Source organism: Aythya marila (assembly GCF_965140915.1).
Source record: "Aythya marila genome assembly, chromosome: 3".
NCBI classification, from domain to species: Eukaryota; Metazoa; Chordata; class Aves; order Anseriformes; family Anatidae; genus Aythya; species Aythya marila.
In genome coordinates, this window is record NC_139044.1 from 9,882,194 (window position 1) to 9,901,367 (window position 19,174).

Here is a 19,174-nt window from a genome sequence, read left to right on the forward strand (position 1 = left end):
ATTGTATGGGTTTGCAACAGATAGAAGTCTTCAAATGCTGTTATTTTTCTGATCCCCCTCCCTTCCCCCAAGGTTAACCCCACTGATGCTTGCTTCTCTGCATTCTTCAGCATGCTTTTTTGTAGGTCATACCGTGCTGCCCTTCAGCCATATGGGTCTGTTAAATTTCCTAATGGAGACTAATGCTGCTCACATCGGGTGAAAAATCCACAAGAAAAATAAAACCTCTACATCCCTAATATTCCTTTGTGTCTTAGTCGGCAAAGCATGCTATTCTCTGCGCTTATGTGCCTGACACAACACCTCTAGGTCCGTGTACAATATCCAGTATAAACAGAGGTGTTCTCGAGCTGTATTTATGACCTCTTGTGTCCAGTCGTACACGTCCTTGAGAAATTTGTCAGGCCAAAATGTAATGTGAGATCCAGGGGGGATAGATACAGACCTAGAACAACTGTAGAACACAAGGAAAAACATCTCATTTTTTCCACAGACTTAGATTGCAGTATTCGTGCCACATAGCTAAAGAATAATTGAGGCTAGGAAGCTAAGCTTGGGGGACTGTTACAGAGTGAGGGCTGACTAGTGTTTACAGCTCTGTAATGCTGTTGATACTGCAGAAATTATTAGTTGTGAAGGAAAGTATTTGTGGGTTCAGGGTTTTATTTCATCCAACTGAAGAAAGAAAAAAAAACAGTTGTCTGCAAAATAATAGTTTCTTTCCTTAGACACACAGAAGATGTTAAAGTTTCTGTACCTCAGGTATATTTATGGTGTTCCTCAGTGCTATGGGGGCAGAGTATATAATCAGTGTATAAAGAAAAAAATATCGGAAACATCTTTAACTGGTAGGAGAAATAAAGGGAAGAAAGTCTGTGCTGTTGATCTGCATCTGTTTAGTTGTCATGAATAGAATTAGGACAGAAGTTGGCTTAGGTCCAGGTTGCAGCAGCTTAGCAGCTTTAAGCACCTATTCTTCCACAACTGCTAGTTGAAGTAGCAGTGTTGCTGGCAATAATAGTTGAGCAGAAGTGCTATTTCCTTTGCTAAAATTGCATGCAAATATTTATTTATTTTTCCTCCAGAATTGGGTACCCCACAGCAGAAAAGATGATGTGGATTACTGAATTTGGCAACAAGGCTCCTTTAATCTCTCCAGCTTCCAAACTGATTTATTTTTCTATTGGCAATTCATATTGGCAATTCATATTTTCTTTGATTTCCTTATTTTAATAAGCTTGTCCAGATCTTGAACAGTTCACAATGACAAACCAGGTCAACCCATGCAAAAAGGTTAAAAGGGCAGAAGGGGAAGGATAGCTGAAAATCTTAAGCTATCGTGTATCTGCAGAGTGGCCTTCTGTGAAACTTACACTACCATTCTCAAAAGAAAAAGCAGTTAAGTTACTTAAGAGGTTTCAGATTGGCTGGCTGATCAATATCAAGTATTAGTAATGCTGTATTAGAAGAGACCTATGCTATACACTCAGGCCTTATTACCATGATGTCCTTTTATTGATACTAACACTTGATCATATACAACAAATTATTTTGAAGTTATTTTTGATGAATGTTGTTCATATGTGGTATATGGCTTGATCTTGCAAACCTTTACTCGTGAGGGTAGTCAATTGTCTTCAAAGATTTGCAAGAATGGCCCATGTGCAATACAACCTCGATTATCCAAATGTCAGGGGAGACATTGAATAAGTTCATATAATCGACATTTTGAATAATGAGGAAATTTTCAGTGCAATTAATAGATGTCAGGGGACATGACCATCTTTCAGATGACAGGGAGTTTTCAGAAAATTTAGATTTTGATAGCTGAGTTTCTAATGTATGTGCCTCTGACAGACCTGAAATTGCAGAACATCAGAAACGTGTCTAGATATTCCTTAATAGCCCTTCCTGGGAAACCAGCCTCAGCTCTATTTACTGTGGCATTTGCGTTGCAGGTAAAATCGTCACAAGCGCTTAGCCTAACGCTGCAGGAACTCTGCTATTAAGGGTTAGATTCCAAGAACACAGCATTAAATCAATATTGGAACTGTCTGAAGGAAAATATTATTTAGGAATATATCAGCGTCAACTTTGGGAATCTGTTTTTTATTTAAAACAAAACAAAAGTCCTATAATGACATGAGAGTAAATAAAACTTAAGGAAGGAAACTCCGGGAAACAATGACTGGGGAAGAGAGAAATCCAAACTCCTTTGTGTGAATGTGGAAGTACGCCAGAAAGCATCATTTTGAATGACTCTTTAAACTTGGGGTTGGTCAATCAAAGATAATCCAAGGCCGAAATTCCTATTTTCCGACTCCTGTTCATCTCGGCGCAGCCAACAGAAGGTGCTGCGGTGGGAGGCACTAATTTCCTTCCTCCCCAGATGGCTGCACATGAGCACCCAGGGATGCATATGGCTCTGCTGGCTCCCTGGGCAGGGAGCCCCGATGGTGGCTCTGATTGCTTGTCCGCAGGTCCGCGCCGCCGTCATCTGCATCATCAGAGTTAGTCTTTAACAGTGCTAATGAGCAATACGGTCTTGCTAGCTTCCCCCGTGCAGGAGCACCACATGACTATTGCAACCAAGGGGGTGCAGGGAGTGTTTGTGTTTCTGTCCTGAATCACAGCGCTAATGTTTGTGGGAAGCTGAAACCGATGCATCAATTTATTTTGGTGGAGAGATGAGCAATCACTTGTTTCCTAGGAAACATGGGGCTGCGCATATGCAGCTTCGAATGCGCGCCCTAATGTTTTCCTTCATGGAGATGGAGTAGAAAGTTTGTCCGATGAGATCCGTTGTGCTTAAAACAGAAGGGAAAATAAATTTGGAAAGTTGCACTATTTAAAAAAAGAAAAAGTAGCGATACTGCCAGTCGTAAGAAAAAGGCAGAAATAATTCAAGAAAATAACAAAAATGTCCTTTCTGTGTCTCTCATCTAGGAATCTCGAGATTTTTATAGTTGTAGGGCCATCTGCTAAGTTTCATTTATTGTGCAACTTTGCTACCTCACCATCATCTGCTCATTAATCTGCCTTTTTTAGGTCTACTTCTGAAATTCTCAACCTCTGAGCATCTGTCAAATAGCTACCATTGCTTTTAAAGCAGTAGTATGATGCAGTGTGAAGATTAATATGGTAAATCATCTTGTGTGATGGCAACGTTACTCAGCAAAAGCTTAGCCATTCATAAGATGCTCACCTCAAGCTCGCCACTAAACCACTTCCACCACACCCTGGCTCTTTGTATTTCTGCCTAGAAGAGTAAATAAAACATAACCTGTGGTGTTGTGCGCTGTGTTTCAAAATGTCTTGGGCTGCATGGCAGCATTTGCTACTCCTAGGATCTGAGCAGCGATTGCCAGAAAGGACTGAGGATCATTAGCACAGATCACTGACCCCAGCAGGAGTTTTACCATCGACTCAAATGGCTGAGACTTGGACCAAGGTCAGGGAGTTCTGGATGTTGGACCTAGCTTCAATGCTTCCATACGGCGTTTTCAGACCTGGCTGTTCTGCTGTAGCCTGCACACACATTGCTGAGATGGGGGGGGAGCCTTAACGTCCACATTCCTGACAGATGTAAAGGATTCACTGTATCTTGTCCCGCATCCTTCAGAGGTAGCAGAATGGCTCGTTCTTCGTGTTTATTGCTAACAGGAACAGGAGAGAACTCATCTGGCTGCGGTGCAGGCCTGACAGGTGAGTCTCGGTGCATCTTAGGAGAATCGCTGCCTTTCCTTTTCCTGCCTTGTTGTGGCAGGAGATCCAACACGTTACCTGATCATGCAGTTTCAATTCAAATTCTGTCTGCCTGGGCCCGCTGGAGGCAAGGCAGTCCATGAAGCCCCAGGAACTGAGCAAGCAGTGGCTGCCTGTGTCAGTAAGCGCTGCTGGCAGCAGGTATTAGCAGGTCGGAGGGACTCCAGTCCTCTCCTGCCAGGTGGCTGCCAGGATGTCATTACCCTGCGTGGAGCTTATGGATGCTTGTGTCGTTCCTGCCCCGAGGTTCCCTGATGCGTTTTTTCAGGCATTGATTTCATTTTGCCTGCTTTAGGTAAATCTTGGTAGCAGTGGATGATTCAGCTCAAGAATTGTTTTCTTTGGGGACTAATCATTCTGTCCTGATCCACGCTCCTAAATTTAGAGGTTAATCTCTACAGGCTTCTTCTGGGGGAGGCTGAAGCTTCCACTCTGAAACCTCCTGTGAAAGGACTAACCCTAGGCATTTTGAATCACACTCGGAGTCTTTTTCTCTCTTGATTATGTATGGGACTAAGGAGACTGTATTTCTAATTTAGGCAGTTACAGATGAGGTACCACAAGATGGATGAGCTGATCTAATAGCCTGCTGATACTTCCTGGCCATGTGTTCCTGCTGTTCCGCTTGCTTCAGCTTGGGTGCTTGTGCTAAAATGGGAGCAAACCACACCAAGCAAAGCAAACGCAGCGAAGGCAACCTGAGCCGCCTGGCTAGGATGAATGTGGTGACCAGACCCTATGGCAGAAAGAGGGTCCCCTTGTAGGGTGGCGATACTCACCTGGCTGGGATCCTTGGCATGCTCCTGGTGTAAGATGTTACTTAACGAAGAGTAAAGATTGTTGAATGCTGGTATTGCTGTGACTTTCCTCAGTCCTTTTGACAGCAGCAGCACTGCTGTTTGGTGCTGTGCTCCTGTCCCTCCCAGGGACCTGTAATTGTGCAGACTGTCAAGGGGCCAGAAGAATTGGATCAGCCAGCAGTGCTGCTGGGCTAGGACCACGGATGCATCCCTGCTGCAGGAATGCACTTGAATTACTGGGGGAAATGGCCAAAAATGCAGAATTCCCCTTTTTTTGGAGATGAGTTATCCTCCTCCCATGCTGAAAGATGCCTCAGAGGCCAATTACATGTGCTGCCTCTCTGAGACAAGAGTCCTGTCTGCCAGTAGCTAACCCCATACAATCATCTTGACAATAGTTATTGTCACTTTAAAAGCCAGTAATTGTAGAGTTAATAAACCTGAAGCCCCTCAAAGCAAGCTTGAAGAAGTGCTTTTTGCCTGATCCTTAGGGATGTAACCTCTGCAGCAGAACGGACAGAGCTGTAACTCCTACCTGGCATCTCCCTCCAGAACAACAATTCATAGTGGTACAGATAGAAAAGTAGAAACTTCTGCTGAGAAGAAAATACCTTCTGTTGGGTAGAAGCATCTCCACTTTCTCACAGCAATACTCTCACTCAAAGGTTTCCACATCTTGAGTCTGAAGTGGCTGGCGTGGTGGGGGAATTGAGAGCTGGGCTATCGTCAGTACATTGGGAGTGGAGCCTCCAAGCAGCAGTGCGAGGTCTCTTCATCCTAAGAAGCGATTTAGCGTTTTCCATGTCTGTTTGTGACGGATGAATTGGAGGAGCAAACTGTGAGGGGAAACACATCTGAAACAGGACAATGAATAATGAATTGATGACCTTAGCCTTGAGGTCTAAAATGAGAGCTCTGCGTTGGGCCAGAAAGCAAAAGTCCAAACTCTGCAATTAACGTTTCAGACCTGAGTCAGGGCTTCTGAAGGTTACCTCTTGTGTGACCAAACTGGTGCACGTGCATATGGCTCAGCGGGGAATGAATTGCGCTATGGATTAATTCTGGGCCGTGCAGTCAGATTTTAACAAATCCGTCCAGTCCCATGCTGTGGAATGTGTGGACAAGGTTCAAGTTTGCACTGATGGAAGTGGAAGCCTGTTGCTATACCGAGTTCAGTTTGTTTTCACATGTGGTGTGTTGTCTATCTGGTATGTCTATTTTATTTATAGCTGTATAAATATATTAAAGAAAAGCTAGTTGACGATTTTCACATCAATATTGTGTTTTCAACAGAAAATGGCTTTTTAGTCAGCAGAGGCTGCTGGCACGGTTTTATCGTTTTGATCTAAAATGTTTGGTTTTAATGAAATATTGGGAAATGAAGACACGGAGTTGTGTTTTTCCTGAAAAATCATGAAGAACTTTATGCATTTGTTAACAAATCTTTTTTTTTTTTTTTTTTTTGTTAAAAATATTTTGAGTGAAAGTATATCACAGCTGGCTGAAACATTATGTATGCACTATAAATGTGTTAAATTTTCTCAGCTGAGACCCTGGAAAAGAACTTCTTTGTGGGTCGTAGGGAAAACTGGGTTTGTATAGGGTGGCTTTTGTTTTATTTCTTATTTCTTCCCTCTTGTTTAGGGATTAAAAAAAATAAACACAGGTAAATTTGCCAATGTTTTCATTAGATTTGGCAGCTTTTCTTTGAAATGCTGAATTCCAAGCGGTGTTCCCTGTTTGCTTAGAGAAAGCAGGGGGCCCACTTCACAGTGTTTGCTCTGAGGTTGGTGCACTGACAGGCAGGCATTTGTCCACATTTTTTTATTATTAACTAGAATAAGCAGTTTAATAACTGGGATTAAACCATCAGATCATGACAGAGTAGCATTAGCTGCGGGAACCAAGTTGGAAAGGATTCCAGATGTGATTAGATGAATACCTGCCCTTTAGGGGAAATAGTTAAGTGGGCCTCTGTTTTTATTGGTAAGGTAAATGTTTCTTGGGCCATTCTAGGCAGGTATCCCGGGTTCTCATTTTCACAATGATGTTGCAAATCCCTGGTGCCAAGGAATAGATTGTCTTCTAGACCTGAGCCAAAATTGTCTCCCTGATGAGAATCATTGATTTTGCCAGAACACACAAGATTCTGCTATTGCCTCAAATCATTTTCCTTTTTTGTTATAAATGCAAAGGAGCACTTAAAGCACACCAGGAGATGAATATTTCCTTTGTGGAGGGGAGAAAAAGGGAGGAGAGTAGGGGAAAAGCTGTGGTCAGAGAGCTCAGCTGCATCCCAATTCAGGGGCGAGGTATCTTCCCACTGAAACAAATTGCAAAACTTCTACAGATTTTACCAGGATCAAAAATGATCCTAAAGTTATGCTCCCTCCTTCCAGTATAAGTAAAGGGATGTTTAAGTGTGTTTTACACGATTGAGTTTGTAGCATATTGCAAACAGATACGTATTTGGTGGGATGAGAGACTGTATGAAAAATCAGAAGTATAGAAATGATTTTTGGACAAAAGTATGTTTTCTATCAGTCTCTTTAGAAACCAAAGTAATGTAATAACCTCCTTGTTTAACTGCAATACAGAAGTTCATTTTGTTAGAAGCTGGCAAATTCTGCCTTGTTCTTTTGGGATCACTGCTGAGAATGAATATATTTCCATTATTAACCACTTCGGGCTGTCTTTGCAGCGGTATCTAAGTGCCAAAGTAACTGTGCGAATCTGGCCCTGGAGCACTCCAATCAACTCCCCCCAACTACATGGAAATACTGTTCCAGCCTGTGATGGGAGATGTATTGCACAAAAAGCCCTCACAAATCTATCTGTAAACAGCTCTACTGTCTGCCTAGCCACTACATAAGAAAAATGAAATGGGCATAGGGTACAGAGTTAGTGAAGAAATAAAATGTTAAGTTAGAGTAGATAATCACCTTAAAACTTTCCTTCCTGATCAGTCTTGAGCACTCAGGCTAATAGTGCAAATGTGCTCTGCCTTACAAGGTGTTTAAGCACCAGCGTAAGGCTTTGAGGGAGCAATTGAAAAGGTGACTCTTGTGTCCAGACAAGCTTATGTAAGTCTTCCAGAAACTACCAAAACTGGCAATCTGGACCTTTTACATTTCATTATTGATTTGCTCTCCTCCACTTAGAGGTTATGTTGGTGTAACTTAGTCTAGTGCACCTGGAGATTTGCACAAGGGAACACTGAGGACAGAGAATGGTGAAAGCTTTGATAGCTTCAGTCTAATCAGGGAATGCTATGCTTGCTCTGCTGGCAGTTTGCTGCATAAAAGACACCAAACCTTTGCTTCTATTCCCCTGTGGTGTGTGGTTTCTGCTCGCTGCAGAAATCCTCAGTGAAACTTGAAGGCTTTGCAGCATGGTATCAAGGTGGTCTTCCCTAAGAGAAGCACACAGGTCTGGAAGAGTCAAAGGAAGAAATCCTGCACCGTACTGAGGTTTACAGGTTTCTCTTCAACCTAAGATGAAGTTTGTCTGCATTTATTGCAAGTTCTGCATTTATTTGTGACCTGATGCAAAGCTTACTGAAGTCAGTCTTCCCATGAACCGTGATGGGCTTTTGATGAGCACTCATAGAAAACTTGTTTTGGCTTCTGTTATGGAGAGATTTACCTGGCTGACATGAGATTAAACGAGGTCACGGAAGGCGCTTTATTTCTGTCACCTACGGGGGAAACCATATAGAATTTGTCTTGAACTTCTCAACCCTCGTTTCTGAAATCCTTCCCTACCACACAGCAGAGTGTCTGGCTGTTTTCCCAAGCTCAGAGTGGCTCTCTGCTAATGCAAAGCACAAGATCCGCTTAGTTAAGCGGGTGGAGGAGGCGATAACAAAAGGAGGAGTGTGGGTCAGAAGGAGAGAGCCGTCTTGGCAGCCGGTAGGTGTTCAGTAAAATGGAAAGGAAGCGAGGTGTAGCAATATTCAGCTTGACTGCCTTTCAAAATGTCCATGACCCTTTTGGGAGAGGGACTTTCCCTGAGAAATCCCCTCTGCAGCTCTTTCAAAATGCATTAAAAATGCACTCTTTGTGGCCACGAGTTGTCTGCGAGCGTTTGGACAACATGCAGGGTATTGCAGAGATGAGCCTGGTCCAGATAAACTGAGGGCTCCCACAGGCTGCAAAAAGGTATTTTTACAGGGGGAGAGGTCGGTGACTTGAGGTTGAAAGAAGTGGCACAGCACGACAAAGTGTCCCCAGGATGGGTCTGACAGCCCTCGGCTTAGACCTCTTACAGGGGTTTCTGTTGCAAATCTAGGGCCGCATTTCCAAAGCTGGTAACCTGCATTTGATGTCCCAGATGTGAAATTAGTTCTGGAAGAAGTGTACAAGCTACAGATAATACATTTTTAGTTTAGTGAACAATAAGTAGATTTAAAAAAAAAAATAGACAAGTATTTCAGTCTTCTCTTGAATGCCCCTTGGCATTGCAAAAGACTAAGTGGCTCTGATAAAAAGTGAGATCATGACAGTAATGAGGTAATCCTTTTTTTTTTTTTCATGTCTTTCTCTGTATTTCTACTGCTTCCAAAACAAATATTTAAGTTAAAAAAGCAAACAAAAATCCCCATCCGGGGCCTATAGGTGAAGTAGTCCCTAATATTTTTATTACTGCTCTAAGTAACAGTTTTCCCCACACCTGTGGCTTTAATGAGGCTTGAAAAAAATGTAGGAAAACATCAATATGCTTCTCAGGCTGAATAAAAGCATTTTGTTTTTTTTAAAATTGGTCTGCAGCCTGTTGAAGTTGCTGAGCCCTTCCAGTGGCTTTTGGAACAGACCCCAGGTTTCTTAATTTTGGGGAGGGGGCTTAGGGGAGGGAGATCACAGATGCATGTGGGTGCTTCAGGGTTGAGTTTTGGAGGGGCTTTTGCAAGAGCAAGCTATAGGAGAGCCCTCGCAGAGAGGATGTACTTTTGCTCCCCGCTTACCGTAAATTTGAGGTAGGAGCAGCTGCGAAGGAAACGCAGCAGGAAAACCCAAGTGAGGGAGTGTCTTTGACCTCTTCTGCTGCTTTGTAACCCCTCAACCCACCCCCTTTGGCCCCCGGAGACACACAGGCTTCCTGAGGTGATGGATGACTGAGAGCAAGAGGGACTTGAGCGTGGCTGATGTGATACTTTTACTTGGGAAGTTGCTTGAAAGAGGAACTCAAACCAATTATTTAAAAAAATGCAGTTTTCAAGTCTGGGGATTTTTTTTTAATTTTTTAATTAAGTGTTGTGCTTTTTTTTCCTGACTGTACCTTACTTGGCAGAAAAAAAGGAACAACCAGCCTTTTTCTTCTTGTATATGTCCTGAATTACATTATATAAGCAGCTGCTGACAATAATTGATGGAGATAAATCAGTCAACCTGTGGTGACTTAGAAACAAAAGTAAAAAGGCATTCCTTATTTTAATGGCTTTGTCCTTAAAACCTTAGGTATGATTTCTTTTTTTTTTCTACCAGCTGCAATCAATATAGATGCTTTTGTCTCAAAACAGAGATCCAAGTACCAAATTGTTGAACAGATTTCTCCTTTGAAAATGCCACTGTCACTTCAAAATGCCATGTGTACAATGCAGCTGTCTGACTTCTCAGGATTACAAAGAAGCAAGACCACGTGAAGCCTATAAACAAGCTTGTAACTCAATGTGTAAAATTTCAATGTTTATTTCGAATGTTTTGAGACTCTCCTTTGCTGTAAAGTTGTGTGTTTGCTTGCAAAAACTCCCACCCTTCGAGTGATCATATTGAATTTTGTAGCTTTTGTCATCACTTCTGTTCACACACTCTTCCACGAGTCTGAATAATGCAGTATGTTTTTAGTGTCAAATTTGTTCTTGCTTTTCAGTTTTTTCTTCTTTCCCCACCACACAGTTGTATTTTTTCCACCTCTTTTTAGTCCCTCCTAGCAAGTCTCTTTTTTTCCTTTTTAAATTTTAAACCATCTCTTCCTCAGATGCAGGCTTCTGAGTTTCACATTCAGAGCCGCACTGAGATGCATGCTTTTAACACATTCTTATCATTTAAAACAACCTTTTCGTGGCTAATTCAGTGAAGGGTAGGAAGTGACCGGCTGCTGTTGGTGTTGATGAATATGATGACTGTATCAGTTTGTCATCTGGCATTACCATTGTCCTCTTCTTCAGCTGGTGTTCATTTGAGTTTATGATCTTACAGAAGTATCAATATGTGATGCTTTTACTCAAGTTTGGCCAAAAGACATCTTTCAATAGAATAATAAATTCTCTTTGTTTCAGCTCTGTGTATATTACAACACCAGCTTGTGATATTGTGATGAAAATTCTGTAGTCCAAACAGATTTGGTTCAGATCAGTGGTTGTGTAGCAAATCTCCAAGGAATATTTATGAACAGATGACACCCTTACCAGAACCAGATCGGCACATGAGAAGGCCTTTTGCTCCTGGAGGTGCTGTTTTTATAGAGTGAGATGTAGATGTGTTTAACACTCATATCCTCTAGTCAGGAGGAGTTAGATTTTCAGAGGATCAGAGCCTTGGTCACTACATTTCCCAAAAAAACATAGCACAGTACCTGCATCTTCTCTTTAAGCTGGAGTTGACCTTCCAGCTTTAACTGGAGCAGTTTTGAAAGGCACTAGACAGCTGCTATGTTGCAAACCAGAGCTGGCTTCAACCTCTTCAACAGTCTTGGCAATGTAGCCCAATGCTTTCAGAGAGGGAAGTGTAAAGGATAGTCCTTAGTGTAGAACAAGAAATGATCGGTAGGAATCTTATCGATAACTGTTTGTTTTTCTTTCTCTCTCTTAGGTCTTAGATGCCCTTGCTAGAAAAAAAGATGGTAGTTTTCAGAATTCTCCCTTGCTTTGCTTTTTAAATTCTCCAATTGCTGCTGCTGACAAGATGGACATCTCTACTCTGACATAGCCAGTGCAAACTCTGGAAAGGTATGTTTGCCGATTTTGTTATGTTCAGCATATCCTTAGCCAGGCTGTGGCCCTATGGATGAAGTAATGGATATTTTACATGCAGCTTTATGGTGTGGTTAGGTAAACCATGCCTACCTTTGTAGGTTATTTCCAGAAAGACTTTTCGGTCATCAGTAAATGTAACTGCTGCGATTGTCTGTGCCCTTCTGTTACATCTTGCAAATGAGAGAGACTTTAGAGTGACCACTGCTATTTACCTGGTGTTGGGACCCAGAAAGGGCCCTCAGAGCATGCCACAGCTATGGATTACTTTATTTTCTTCCTGTGTGAGTTGAAAACTGGTCTTTGCTTTGGTCGGAATTCTGGGGAGGGGACAAAATAAACAATGTTGGACTTGATGGGGCTTTACTTCCTAAAGCATATGTAAGGGTAGCAAACAAATCACTCATAAAAATGTTTCACTATGGGAAACTTTTTTTTTTTTTTTTCCAATAACGCTGGCTTCTCTGCTTTCAAATAGAGACTAAAGAAAGGGCTTGGATGAAGACAAAGGTGTGGCATTGCTGAGAGATCTGTAATTTGCAAGCAGGGTGTATGCTGGTAGCTGTTTCTTCTCACAGTTGAGAATGCTCATCTCACTGTGTGAGCCAAGCAGAATGCAGTGCAGCTCCTTTCTGGGCCATGCTTTTTTGGGGTGGAGGAGCAAAAAGGTTGATGGTTTGATCATGGCCAGTGTTAGTCCAGACAGCCCCTGGAGAAGTGGCGTGAGGAGACTGAGCCTGCAAGAGGTGCTTCCTGGCTACCCTCAAAGGATCTCTGCGTGTGTCAAGGCCTGTCCAGTCCTGTGAAGGTAGGGGGGAAAAAAATTCAATCACTTCATGAAGCTGAGGAAAAGCAAACTGGATTGTGCAATGTATCTAAAAAGTAGGCTGAAGTCAGCTTCTAGTAGTAAAATAAAAAGCACGCAGCAAGGGCGTTTTAGAAGCTACTTGGTTCCTACTTCACTGAACGATGGTAGCTCTTTTCTGATTTTATGGACATGTTTTTTTGTAGGTACAGTCTTCACAGGCAAATAAAATGTGGAAGGGTGATACAAGGTTGAGAGTTTATGTGGTCAAAAGCTTGCCATGGGTTGTATAGAATGTCAATTTATTAGTACGTCGAGCGTTTTAATATGGAGCTATATAGAGTGTCTACTTTTGTTTACTGCCAAATGTCATTTGTTTTATAAATCTGAGGAAAGCTCTTACAAATATCTATGAGGTCAGAGCATTTACATAGGCAGGTCTGCAGCTTACCTCATGTAGTAACTCTTACATTTTATACTGAAATATAAAATAGATTCCTTCCAGCTAAAAGGAGCAGATAAAAATGAAAAACTTCTAGTTCATTAGTTTTCAGCCAAGTTGAGTAATTACAGTGTAAACAGGTGAAATACCATATGTGACTTCACTTTTTGTTTATAATTCTAAAGAGTTTACACACTTCCAAGAAAGATTTACATGAAGAACACAGATAAGTAAATAAATGGAGTGAGTATATGATTAATGATTTTAAAATAATAAATGCTTCCAATTTGTAACATTCTTGAAATAGGTTGGCCATGCAGGCCATGTTTTTCTTCCTGCTTTACAAGGCTGTCTGTGTTTTGTTTATTTACAGTACAAATCTTACGTTCAATGCCTCCTTTTCTCTTTAATCCACAGGAGAATGTTGGTCACTGGCAAGATCATTAAATTGTATTAATATATGTTTAATTAAATCCTTATAACAAAATATATATGATAAATTGCTCTATGTATAATTAAAAGGAATGAACAAGTTGAATAATGACAAAACAGGAGAATGAAATTACATTTGTGAGATCAAACATAATGCTAGGAAAAGGACCTAACATGGGCATACAACTTCAGTTTTTTGAGCTACTGCAGGCCACAATTAACAATGCAACAGATTCATCCTGTGATCAGGAGTGTGTTTATTAATGCTTAATATTGCCAGCTTGCTGCTGTCTTCATGTGTTGCTGCTCGTCTTGTACTATGCCCAGAGCAGTGGAAAAAGTACTGTATCTACCTGTTGTTGCTTCTGTAGGTTATAACCCTGACAGCTATGCAGTGACTGTAAGGAGATGGTAGTGGGACAGTTCCTGTGGTACGGAGTAAGAGAAGTTGCTTGCTGGGAAATAAGGAGAGTAAGGAGTCCATAGAAGAGTACTTGCTGTTATTATTCCTGTTGTCAGTGACCACACCAGGAAAGTCTTCATACTTTGCCCAAAGTTGTGTTTTTGGCCGTGTAATGAAATCCTGGTTCTGCAGGGGACAAAAGCCCCATGTGCATATTCAAAAAAGGTGTTCCAGTGCTCTCCTGAGCATTGGCCCACAACCAGGAATGTAGAATTGCCTCTTCGGTTTGGATGAACTGCAGGAGCTCATCTCCTGGCTGTTTCAAGGAAGGCAGGGGGAACTTTGACTAAACTGGAACCGGATGAATGCAGGTAAATGGAGTGGCTAAAGAATACTTCAGCTACAGAGGGAATGAGTAGATCAAGACTGAAGGGAAAGGTCCTTCCTAACAATGTTTAGTATCAGCAGCACAGTGGTCGCTGTTTCAAGTTGAATGGGGCATGTTCAGAACTGCAGCTGGGTAGAACGTCTACTAGAAAACTGTTGGGGCTTCTCAAATGCACCAGTGCGAGCTTGGTTACAGGCTGGCTTACAAACAGATCGATATTCCCATGTTCTCGCTGAAATTTGAGAAGTCCCAAGATTTTTAGCGCTGGTGTGATGTCCCTAGTGAAGTGCTCCCAACTGTGTGAAATAATATTTTGTTCCAAAATGTTCAATTAGAAAGAGTAGCTCAGGAAGAAGCAGTTTTGTTGGAGTCTTATTTTAATAAACCCAGAACAATGTCAGAGGTTTTGATTCATTCAGACAAACAAGAACAGAATTTTCTTTGAACAGAAACTGTGTGTTTTAAATGCGTGTTTACTGTGTATAAATCTCTAATTAGAAAAGTCCTGCGCTGTGCGTGGATCAAAGCAGGCTTTTAGTCACTTAGTTCCACTGTACCTTTTGTCTTTGTTTTAAAAAGCAAATGAACAAAAATGCATGGGTCTTAACCACTGCTGGCACTGCACTGGGACCTCTGTCCTGTCCCTGCCAAGAGGGAAGCTCATGTCTGAGAAATCCATGTTCTTACTCTGTGCCTTAGTTTTCTTCACCTTATAACAGAAATGATGGTATTGAGGTGTTTTGATAGCTAGGGAGAAGAATGCTTAGTGTATAAGCTGTTTTTTATAATTATAGAATAGTCTGCCTTAATACCAGCTCAAATGCTGCATCTGAATGACTCAACCTCTAACGTAACAACCTGCATAATATTACTTATATGGTGAAATTAAGTGGTTTTGATTCTATGACTCAGTTGCAGTAAGTCTATATGGGGGAAAAAAGTCTTAAGATAGTGAAGGGCATGATTCAGAACTCTGAATCGCTGTTTAGGGAGAATGCCTTTCGTTTGGTTAAGCTGGCACAAAAAGAGGATTCTCCTTGAGTATTGCTGTGACCTCTTCTACCCAAATCTTTCAGCATTTAGACACAATCTTCAAACTTAACTAAACCCTCTCAGATGTGGGTGGGGTTATTTTGATGTCCAATATAAGCCCCCCCCTTGAAAAAAAAAAAACACACAACAAACCTACAACAATAACAACAACAACAACAAAACCCACTCCAATCTGAACACTGAGTCATTTTGAGTCTTGGATTCATCCCTCCATAGAAAGGTGCGAGCCATAAAGCCCAGATTAAGGGGCTTGAAATGTCTTTTAGAGCTGTGCTGTATTTGGCAATTTGTGTTCCTTTGGGGTTGACAGAATTTCTTTGGCAGTTAAGTTTTTACTCCCTGAGTTTTGCTCTGAGATTCAGGTTCAAATAAATCTGAAATGTGGAACAGAATTCAGTCCAAGAGAGCGAGTTTCCCAGGGTTTCTGTCTGAAACAATAAATCCTTCCTTGGAGAAAGAAGGGCAAACCTCCACCTTGGTTCATCCAGAAGAATTGCAGATGCTTTTATGAGCCTGGGTTTAGTTTGGGGTTAGTAAGAAAGCCCTTTCCCATTTCTCCAACTCCAGGGTATAACCCTGAGTTAACATTTTTTTTAATTTTATTTTTTACTCCCATTTGCAGGATAGGCAGCATTTCCCACCCTGAAGTTCTGCCTGTTTCTGTATATTTTCCTTGTTGGCCAAAGCTAGTAGGTATTTTTAGTGAACCACATTGATTTCAAAACCTCAGGTTTTTATGCTATTCCTCTTGACTCTATTACAACTGGAAGCCTATTAGCTATCCAATGTACTAATGACCTGGTAGATGACAAAATTAAATTGAGGGCATTTTTTTTTTTTTTTTTTTTTTAAACAAAGACTTTTGACTGCCTTGCAAAATTCACATGCCCGCTTCCCCAGCACTCCTCGTACCATCTGTATGCACAGCACACGGCGTACCTTTGGATTTTTTTTTAAAAAAAGATTGTTCTGCTCTCTAACCTGCAGCCTGCTGTACCACGTAAACTGGAGGAAAACGTCTGTCTAATCGATCCTTATTTAATAAACAGTGCTATCAATGCCTTCGAGACAGCTGTACAGTGTGTGACGCGGGGACATCAGGACACTTGCTGGCTTGCGTTAATTGGCATGGCAACGTTGCTTTTTGGCCTGGCACGCCAGATCGAAAATTGAATTTACAAAATCAAACTGTAGTTATCTGCATTCCTTGATGTCCTCCCAGGTGAGCTACTGGGCTTCATGCTAATAACTTCTAAAGCAAGCAAACTTTAGCTAATTATGTGCTAGTTTATTCTCCCTTGCTAAATTTTGGCAGGTTGCTTCTGTAAATTATGAAAAATAAATGTGAAATATGCAGATGTCTTTTGTTTGAAGCAGATGTTTGGTCCGCCTTGCCAGAATCTAATCAGCTGTTTCCCCTGAGTTGTTTTTTTTTTTTTTTTTTTCTTTTTCCCCCCACCCCCAATATTGTCCAAGAGCTTTTTGAAAACACGCAGGGTTGGGGGAAATGTAGAACAATAGGATGCTGCTTTATTTGCCAGCTACCAAAGTTCAGCGTAACTTGGGGTAGGTTTTAGGCTGTTGACTTCTCCGGCTAAAGCCACAGCAGATGCTGGCGGAGGGCCCAGAAGGCACAATGTTGTCTGAGGACGGGCAGAATGCAAATGCAGCCTTGTGTGTGTCAGGGGAGGTGGCGGCGAGCTGGGAGGGAGCCAGCGAGAGCTGGCTTTGAAGTCCTGGTGGTACCGTGCGGCCGAGCCCCCCAACTTGTGTGCTTCCCCTGTGGGGAGCCTCACAGATGGGAGAGCTGCGGCTCTCCAGGAGCCCAGGGCAGCTGTGGAAAAGGCAAGGCAGGTGGCAGATCTGTGTCCTTCCTCTCGCCCCAAATCATGACGTGGCTGGAGGTCCAAGTGGCTGGTGTTGCACCCTGCGCTGCTGGCTCACCGAGCAGGGGTGCTGCAGCACTCACGGCCATCTCCTCCGGCCCTACCCTGCAGCATGGGGTCTGAATCAGTCCTGCCTGCTGTAGCTGCCTGGTTATAAGGGCTTCTGAAAAACGAAGCCCTCTCTGGAAGCCTGCTCCATGCTGTACCTTGTGTTTTGCTCTTGGCCTGCTGCGTAGCGTGGCTTGCAGTCTATAGCTGTGCTGATGGAGCAGTTGTGGCTCCCTTGCCATGGCACTGTACCCTCCAAAGAAGCATTTCTGTCTCAACAGTAGCAGTTACTACAGTTAGAAACTAACAAAATGTGAAGAAAAGGGTCCAGATGAAGATCCGCAGAACCATCCTCCCTGTCATTACAGCTCCAGCAGGCTCATCAGAAGTTCAATAATAAGAACAGTAATTATTTTTTTAACACAGTGTCAGCACCTGCATTACACTTTCCATTTAAGACTTTCACAGCACTCCTGATTGTGCATGGATTTAAACTTCCAGCACTCCTACAGGGTAAGTGTCATTATCCCTGCTTTGCTGACAGGGAAAACAGACTAAGTGATTTTTTTCCTTCCTTTTCAAAAGGAGAGAAGACATCTTTTGTGTTTAAAAGACTTTACTGGGGGTTAGCATCTAGGTTTTAGTCTGTGTCATCCTGGAAGCATTTTTCCAACTTCAACGGGGCTCCTGTTGTAGGTCACTAGAGAGGGAGGTATTCCTGCTACGCAGTGTTGGTGTTTGGCTCTGGGTATATCAAAGCACTTTGTTTTGGGGTGAATCAGCTAATGGATTTCAGGACCTGTGTTCTGAAGTTAGGTGTTTAAAGCTGGATAGGATAGAGAACACCTGCCTGAACTGATAGCAACTGAGCATCTCTGGGAACCAAGAGCTTCAGAGAGGTGGGCAACTTCCGAGTGATATGTACTTGTGTTCTATGGTACTACTTATTTTTATCATGGCTGAAGCACAAATCAAGAGCCTGTTGTGATAGGTGCTTTGGAAGCAATTAAAATGAATAGTCCTTGCCCTAGGGACACAGGTTTTGAGACTGTGGTGAGATGCTCTTTACTTGTAAATAGATTGCTGGAGGGAAGGATAATTCAGCAGTCTAAGACTGCCTGGGAATTTTTTTACAGTAAAACTGAAGAGAGAAAGAACAACTACCCTTTTTTTTTTTTTTTTTTTTTTTTTCAGTTATCTACATTTAGGGTTAAAAAAATCATTTTTTGGTCCCTACTACAGCATTTGTTTAATCTGACTGCATCATCAAGGAGTATTTTTTCTAAATGAAGCCTTGTAAGGCACTATGAATATATAGCCCTTTGATTATTCAAAAAAAAAAAAAATTGTACAAATCAAAATAAATTTGCCTGAGCAATTTAAAATAATTAACCTTTGACAAACCTCCCTCTCTGGTAATGGAATAGTAACTATATGAATAAAAGATAAGTCGTGACATTCAATGAATTACAATATTCATCCCATAAATTACAGGATAAGATAGCAGTGTGTTCTACACTTTTTGTAACTGTAAAATGTCCTGAAGAATAGCCCCCTGTGCCCCTGAGGTTCATTTTCAGCTTAACTACCATATTTAAATTTTGTTCTGTTTCTTTGAGGTGTTCAGAACCTTCTGTATGGAAAAATACCCGAGTGATGCTGAGCTCCCACGGCATCCGTACGGGCTGCAACCCAGGCCTTCCTTCCCTGCTCGGAAAGAGTCTTTGCCATAACGGGAAACCCATGCTACAAAGGGATTCTCCAGAACTGTAACAATAAGTGCAAATTATGATCCTGGGAGTCTCCTGCTATATAACCAAGTACAATGCCAATAAACCAGGGGTGTAAACCACATGAGCATATGGACAAAATATGGTCTGAATGGCATGATTATGTTTCTCAGGCCATAATGAATTCATCCCAAGGTGCAACTGTACATCTGTTGTTATAGTGTTCATGATAGCAAACACTACAGTTAAGGTTGCAGTTTAACTCAAATTATAGCCACCTGTTTCCGTTCACTAACAACTTTCTTAAAAATGATTCCTTCTGGACAGATTCACATCAGTCCTAAAATGGTCATTCACTTAGTTATTTAGGGGGGAAATCTGCTTGATTTATAGAGGAGGCAAGCTGAAAGATCTACCACTGCCCCCCACCCCACTGAATCAGCTCTTACCAA

At 41.9% G+C, this 19,174-nt stretch overlaps 1 long non-coding RNA gene across 1 annotated transcript in view; it reads left to right on the forward strand.

Moving 5' to 3' along the window:
• The window catches only part of LOC309876769, a 148,784-nt gene that overhangs the window by 36,640 nt on the left and 92,970 nt on the right, over positions 1-19,174 (forward strand). Inside the window, exon 2 of the long non-coding RNA XR_014317251.1 lies at positions 11,375-11,511. This is a non-coding gene — a long non-coding RNA (uncharacterized lncRNA). The remainder of the gene's footprint in view (positions 1-11,374; positions 11,512-19,174) is intronic.